Source organism: Agelaius phoeniceus, unplaced genomic scaffold (genome assembly GCF_051311805.1).
Source record: "Agelaius phoeniceus isolate bAgePho1 unplaced genomic scaffold, bAgePho1.hap1 Scaffold_109, whole genome shotgun sequence".
NCBI classification, from domain to species: domain Eukaryota; kingdom Metazoa; phylum Chordata; class Aves; order Passeriformes; family Icteridae; genus Agelaius; species Agelaius phoeniceus.
The window spans coordinates 714,553-722,052 of record NW_027509875.1 but is presented as its reverse complement, the minus strand read 5'-3'; positions in this window follow the sequence as shown (position 1 = coordinate 722,052).

Sequence of the window (7,500 nt, the reverse complement as noted above, 5' to 3'; positions counted from 1 at the left end):
TGTTGTCCCGGGCCGCCGGGGTAGACCCGTTGTCCCGGGCCGCCGGGGTAGACCTGATGTCCCAGGCTTCGGGGTAGACCTGATGGCCGAGGCCCCTAGGGTAGACCTGTTGTCCCGGGCCTCCGGGGTAGACCTGTTGTCCCAGGCCCCTTGGGGTAGACCTGATGTCCTAAGCTTCGGGGTAGACCTGATGGCCGAGGCCCCTTGGGTAGACCTGTTGTCCCAGGCCCCTTGGGGTAGACCTGTTGTCCCGGGCCGCCGGGGTAGACCTGTTGTCCCGGGCCTCCGGGCTAGACCTGTTGTCCCGGGCCGCCGGGGTAGACCTGTTGTCCTAGGCTTCGGGGTAGACCTGATGGCCGAGGCCCCTAGGGTAGACCTGTTGTCCCAGGCCTCCGGGGTAGACCTGTTGTCCTAGGCTTCGGGGTAGACCTGATGTCCTAGGCTTCGGGGTAGACCTGATGGCCGAGGCCCCTTGGGTAGACCTGTTGTCCCAGGCCCCTTGGGGTAGACCTGATGTCCTAGGCTTCGGGGTAGACCTGATGTCCTAGGCTTCCGGGGTAGACCTGTTGTCCCGGGCCTCCGGGGTAGACCTGTTGTCCCAGGCTTCGGGGTAGACCTGATGGCCGAGGCCCCTAGGGTAGACCTGTTGTCCCGGGCCGCCGGGCTAGACCTGTTGTCCCGGGCCTCCGGGGTAGACCTGTTGTCCCAGGCCCGGGGTAGACCTGTTGTCCCGGGCCGCCGGGGTAGACCTGACGTCCTAGGCTTCGGGGTAGACCTGTTGTCCCAGGCCCCTTGGGGTAGACCTGATGTCCTAGGCTTCGGGGTAGACCTGATGGCCGAGGCCCCTAGGCTAGACCTGTTGTCCCGGGCCGCCGGGCTAGACCTGTTGTCCCGGGCCGCCGGGGCAGACCTGTTGTCCCAGGCCCCTTGGGTAGACCTGTTGTCCCGGGCCGGCCTTGGCCTACGGCAGCCTGGGCCTCCGGGGTAGACCTGACAGCCGAGGCCCGGGGTAGACCTGTTGTCCTAGGCTTCGGGGTAGACCTGTTGTCCCGGGCCTCCGGGGTAGACCTGTTGTCCCGCGCCGCCGGGGTAGACCTGTTGTCCCAGGCCCCTTGGGTAGACCTGTTGTCCCGGGCCCCTTGGGGTAGACCTGTTGTCCCGGGCCGCCGGGGTAGACCTGATGTCCTGCGCTTCCGGGGTAGACCTGATAGCCCAGGCCCCTTGGGGTAGACCTTTTGTCCCAGGCCCTGGGGGTAGACCTGTTGTCCCCGGGCGGGCCCTCGCCTACGGCAGCCCGGCCCCTTGGCTAGACCTGTTGTCCCAGGCCCCTAGGGTAGACCTGTTGTCCCAGGCTCTTGGCTAGACCTGTTGTCCCGGGCCGGCCTTGGCCTACGGCAGCCTAGCAAGCGGCAAAAGGATGCAGACAGCGCCGGGGAGGCTGATGGGGGAGGGCGGGGCGCCCCCAACCGCCCATGGCCGGCTGCGCTTGCCACAGAGCGGGCAGGGCCAGGGGCCGGGGCAGGGCCAGGGAGAGAGGGCACGCCAGAGCGTGAATGCCTATGGGCGGGCCGGCGGGCGGCTGCGCGCGCGCGGGTGGCAGGGGGCCGGGTGGAGGTGGCTGGGGAGGGGTTGGCGAGGGGGCGGGGATGGTTGGCCGCGCCTTCCTTTCACGCGCAGCGGTGTGGTAGCCTGCAGGCGTGGCCGTGCGTTAGGGTTAGGGTTAGGGTTAGTTGGGGGGGGGGGGGGGGGGTTAGGGTTAGGGTTAGGGTTAGGGTTAGTGGGGGGGGGGGTTAGGGTTAGGGTTAGGGTTAGGGTTAGTGGGGGGGGGGTTAGGGGGTTAGGGTTAGGGTTAGGGTTAGGGGGGGGGGGGTTAGGGTTAGGGTTAGGGTTAGGGTTAGGGTTAGGGTTAGGGTTAGTGGGGGGCGGGGGGAGTTAGGGTTAGTGTTAGGGTTAGGGTTAGTCGGGGGCGGGGGGAGTTAGGGTTAGGGTTAGGGTTAGTTGGGGGGGGGGGGTGCGTGTCACTGTTTCTGTCTCTGTGCGGACCAGGGCCGGTGGCTTCGTGCCGGCCCCGGGCGCCTCGGCACCGAGTCCCCACGGCCCCCTAGAGTCACGTCGAGGGCCCAAGACCTCTGCGGACCGTGAAACAACCCGCCCGAAAGCTACACACAGCGCCTGTGTGCTGGCGGTGGTGCCGGCGGCCGCCGTCGCCTCTACCGGCGGGCGGGGCGGGGCGGGGCGGGGAGGGGAGGGGAGGGGCGCGGCGGGGCGAGCCGCATCGGGGCCAGGGGGGCCGGCCTGGGTAGGTTCCACCCCAGGAGGGCGTGGCGGGGCAGGGCGGGGGGTGGGTGGTGGGGGCGCTGTTTGGCCAGGTCAGCGTGTCAGCAGGCAGAGCACCGGCCTCGGCTTGCCCGTCGGCTCGGCTGGGGGCGCTTCCGATACGAAAGAAAAAGAAATCAAATGGGTCCATTTTTGGGTTGGTTTGCTTTCCCGGATAAGTTTCTCGTTCCAAGCAAATAGAAGAGCCATTCTTTCAGGAAAGGAGAAAAGAAAAAGGGGCGGGGCGGGGGGGGGCCCGGGGGGGTGGGGGACAACCCAAGAAAACCCAAATCCAAACCACAAGCCCCCCAACCCCCCCAAAAAAAACAACCTCAAAAATCAGTATCAGAGAAAGCCAAAGCAACTGGAAAAAACCCCCAAAAAACCCCCAAAACAGCCCCCCCCCCCCCCCCCCCCAGAAAAACAAAACAAAACAAAATACCAAAGCAAACCCAAACCAAATCCCCCCAAAGAACAACAACAAAAAAATGGAAAACATGTCATGGTCTTGAAAGGGGGGGGTGGGGTTGGGGTTCATTGTGTGGGACGGGGGATCGATCGAGCCATCTGGCTCCGGGGTGTTATGAGGCTGTGAGCTTCGCCCGGCTCCGGGGTCGCTGGGCACGGCGAGGTGCCCGGGCGGCGGGCGACAACAGGGGGACAGCAGGTCTACCATGGATCCGAGCCGGACCGGGCTAATCAGGTCTACCCCGGCGGCGGCTGGGGACATCAGGTCTACCCCGGCTCCGGCCGGGGACATCAGGTCTACCCCGGCTGCGGCCGGGGACAACAGGTCTACCCCGGCTCCGCCCGGGGACATCAGGTCTACCCCGGCTGCGGCCGGGGACAACAGGTCTACCCCGGCTCCGCCCGGGGACATCAGGTCTACCCCGGCTCCGCCCGGGGACATCAGGTCTACCCCGGCTGCGGCCGGGGACAACAGGTCTACCCCGGCTCCGGTCGGGGACATCAGGTCTACCCCGGCTGCGGCCGGGGACATCAGGTCTACCCCGGCTGCGGCCGGGGACATCAGGTCTACCCCGGCTCCGGTCGGGGACATCAGGTCTACCCCGGCTCCGGTCGGGGACATCAGGTCTACCCCGGCTGCGGCCGGGGACAACAGGTCTACCCCGGCTCCGCCCGGGGACATCAGGTCTACCCCGGCTGCGGCCGGGGACAACAGGTCTACCCCGGCTCCGGTCGGGGACATCAGGTCTACCCCGGCTCCGCCCGGGGACATCAGGTCTACCCCGGCTCCGGCCGGGGACATCAGGTCTACCCCGGCACCGCCCGGGGACATCAGGTCTACCCCGGCTGCGGCCGGGGACATCAGGTCTACCCCGGCTCCGCCCGGGGACATCAGGTCTACCCCGGCTCCGGCCGGGGACATCAGGTCTACCCCGGCACCGCCCGGGGACATCAGGTCTACCCCGGCTGCGGCCGGGGACAACAGGTCTACCCCGGCTGCGGCCGGGGACATCAGGTCTACCCCGGCTGCGGCCGGGGACATCAGGTCTACCCCGGCTGCGGCCGGGGACATCAGGTCTACCCCGGCTGCGGCCGGGGACATCAGGTCTACCCCGGCTCCGCCCGGGGACAACAGGTCTACCTCCGCTGCGGCCGGGGACAACAGGTCTACCCCGGCTCCGCCCGGGGACATCAGGTCTACCCCGGCTCCGCCCGGGGACATCAGGTCTACCCCGGCTGCGGCCGGGGACATCAGGTCTACCCCGGCTCCGGCCGGGGACATCAGGTCTACCCCGGCTGCGGCCGGGGACAACAGGTCTACCCCGGCTCCGGCCGGGGACATCAGGTCTACCTCCGCTGCGGCCGGGGACATCAGGTCTACCCCGGCTCCGGTCGGGGACAACAGGTCTACCCCGGCTGCGGCCGGGGACATCAGGTCTACCCCGGCTGCGGCCGGGGACATCAGGTCTACCCCGGCTCCGGCCGGGGACATCAGGTCTACCCCGGCTCCGGTCGGGGACATCAGGTCTACCCCGGCTCCGGCCGGGGACAACAGGTCTACCCCGGCTCCGGCCGGGGACAACAGGTCTACCCCGGCTCCGGACGGGGACATCAGGTCTACCCCGGCTCCGGCCCGGGACATCAGGTCTACCTCCGCTGTGGCCGGGGACATCAGGTCTACCCCGGCTCCGGTCGGGGACAACAGGTCTACCCCGGCTCCGGCCGGGGACATCAGGTCTACCCCGGCTGCGGCCGGGGACATCAGGTCTACCATGGCTCCGGCCGGGGACATCAGGTCTACCCCGGCTCCGGTCGGGGACATCAGGTCTACCCCGGCTCCGGCCGGGGACAACAGGTCTACCCCGGCTCCGGCCGGGGACAACAGGTCTACCCCGGCTCCGGCCGGGGACATCAGGTCTACCCCGGCTCCGGTCGGGGACATCAGGTCTACCCCCGCTGCGGCCGGGGACATCAGGTCTACCCCGGCTCCGCCCGGGGACATCAGGTCTACCCCGGCTCCGCCCGGGGACATCAGGTCTACCCCGGCTGCGGCCGGGGACAACAGGTCTACCCCGGCTCCGGTCGGGGACATCAGGTCTACCCCGGCTCCGGCCGGGGACAACAGGTCTCCCTCCGCTGTGGCCGGGGACATCAGGTCTACCCCGGCTCCGGTCGGGGACAACAGGTCTACCCCGGCTCCGGCCGGGGACATCAGGTCTACCCCGGCTGCGGCCGGGGACATCAGGTCTACCCCGGCTCCGGCCGGGGACAACAGGTCTACCCCGGCTGCGGCCGGGGACATCAGGTCTACCCCGGCTCCGGTCGGGGACATCAGGTCTACCCCGGCTCCGGTCGGGGACAACAGGTCTACCCCGGCTCCGCCCGGGGACAACAGGTCTACCCCGGCTCCGCCCGGGGACAACAGGTCTACCCCGGCTCCGGTCGGGGACATCAGGTCTACCTCGCTCCGGGGTCCGCCGGGGGCCGGCCTTGCCCCCTGGTGGCGGGCGCCGGCCGGGGACATCAGGTCTACCTCGCTCCGGCGGGACTTAGTGCAATTTCGGCGCCGGCCGGGTAGACCTGTTGTCCCGGCCGTCTGCGGAAGTTCACCAAGGGGTCGCTGTTGTCGGCCGCCTCCGACTGCGTCATGGTAGGAGGCGGCCTGCGTTGGCGCCCCTCCCCGGTCGAGCTGCATTGGTCCTCTTGGAGGCCTGGCCGGCTTTGGACTCGTCTGTCCGTCTTATGGGAGCGAGGTGACGGGCCGCATCCCCGCAGGTTGACCCCGTACCTGCGTCCGAGGCGGAGCGGAGCGGCCGCGCGTGCGGTCGCCAGGGCCAAGCGAGTGCCGCCTAGCCGGGACGAAGCGCGCGTGCCTTTGTGTCCCGGCTCCCGTCCTTCCCAGGGAAAAGTGGGTCCAGTTGGCGAGGCGAGAGAGAAGGGGCCGCGCGAAAGAGCCGGATCCGCGGAGGCGAGAGAGAAGGGCCGCGCAAGAGCGGATCCGGAGAAGGCCGAGAGAGAGAGCAAGAAGGGGGCGAAAGACGATCCGAGAAAGCTGCTCGCCGGCCCCGAGGCGGGGAGAGAGAGCCGAGAGAGCGAGAGCGAGCCCAGAGAGAGAGTTGCCGAGAGAGAAGAGAGAGAGTGAGAGTTGAGAGAGAGAGAGAAAGAGAAGCCGCGAGCAGCGTGTCCCGCTCCGGCCCGGCTTCTGCCGGTCGATTGGCCACGGGGGGGGGCGGCCCCCCCCGGGCACCGGTGGCGGGCGAGGCGGCGGCGCCTCGTCCCTTTTCTGCCCGGCCTTAAGCCGGGGGCCCGCTCGGCGGGCGCGGTTTTGGGCCCGTCGGTCCGCCTCGGCGGTGGCGGCGGTGCTCGGCCCGCGTTGGAGAAGCCGTCCCCCTCCCTCGGCCTTAAGCCGGGGACCCGCCTTGTGGCGGGCAGAATTTTTGGGCCTAGTTCTTTTTTTTTTTTTTTTTTGAACTTGCCGGGCCCGGCACCCGACGGAGAAGCCCCCCCGGACTGGTCCTGGGCGAGGCGGCGGCGCCTCGCCTACCTCGGTCGTGGCCGGATCGACTGAGCCGCTTGTGCCGGGCGGGGCCGGCTTTGCCGCTTTGCCGGGTCGGTTGCTTTCGGTTGAGGCGGGCGGAGTGTGGGGGGCACCCGCCAGGCCTCCTCCGCGGGCCTTGTGTCTTTTTCTCTGGCGGCCCTAAGCCGCGGCACTGAGGAGCGTTGCGACGACAGCGCGAGGCGGGATGCCGGTGAGTCCGTGGTGGGGAGGCAGTTGAGGCCCGTCACTCGGCCCCCCCGCTGCGGGCCCCTGGCCCCGTGGCCCCCGTGGCTAGCACGGGGCGTTGCGAACGCGCCTCCGTGTGCCTTTTTCTTTTGTCGTGCCGTCCCCCGGCCTTTTTTGTTCCGGCAGGGCAAGCCGACCGCCGCGAGGCCGGGCGAAAGCCGCCGGTGGCCCGTGGCCGCGCCAGGTCGGTGGCACTTTTTCTCGCACGCTCGGCCGGGTTCTCCCCGGGCCGCTCCAGTCCCGCCGTTGCCGGCTGCGGGCGGGCGGGTGGCGGCACCCCCCGCGCTCCTCTGCTGCTGAGGCGAGCGAGCGAGCCGACGGGCAGGTGGGCTGGGCGGCCGTCGCCGTTGTTGTCCCAGGAAGCGTGGCCGTGGGGCCCTTGTCGCCGTCGGCGCGGAGCCGCGGCTGATCGATGTGGCTTTTCGGGTGGCGTCGGAGAGGGCCCCCGGCGGGCCGGCTCTCCTTCCGAGGCTTCTCTGTGGCGGGGAAGCCACGGCGGGGAGGGTCCGGTGCTCGGGCAGGGCGGTCTCCTTTCCAATTCGCTTCCCGTCGCAGGCGAGGTGTCGCCCCTCCCGCTGGCCTGGGGAAGGGCGTCTTGACCGTCCCGAGCTGTGTGACGGCCGCGTGGCCCCGCGAGCCTTCAGGTGTCCTTGAAAAAACCACGCGAGGTGCCGGTGCCGGCCCCGGTCCGGGTAGCGCCCGTGTGGGTGCCGGCCGCGAGCAGCGCCGGGCGGCGGTGCGGCTGGAGCTGAGCCGCGAGAAGGGAAAAGAGACGAGAGAGAGAGAGAAAGAAGGGCGAAAGTGTGCCCGAAGGCGATGGGGCGCGGACGCGGGTGGCCCAGAGCCCGGTCCGCAGGCTCCTTTGCCGTTCCGCCGCCTGCTGCAGAGCGAGCCGCGCCCCGGCTGAAAAGGGGCCTCGGTGTCCGGGCCGC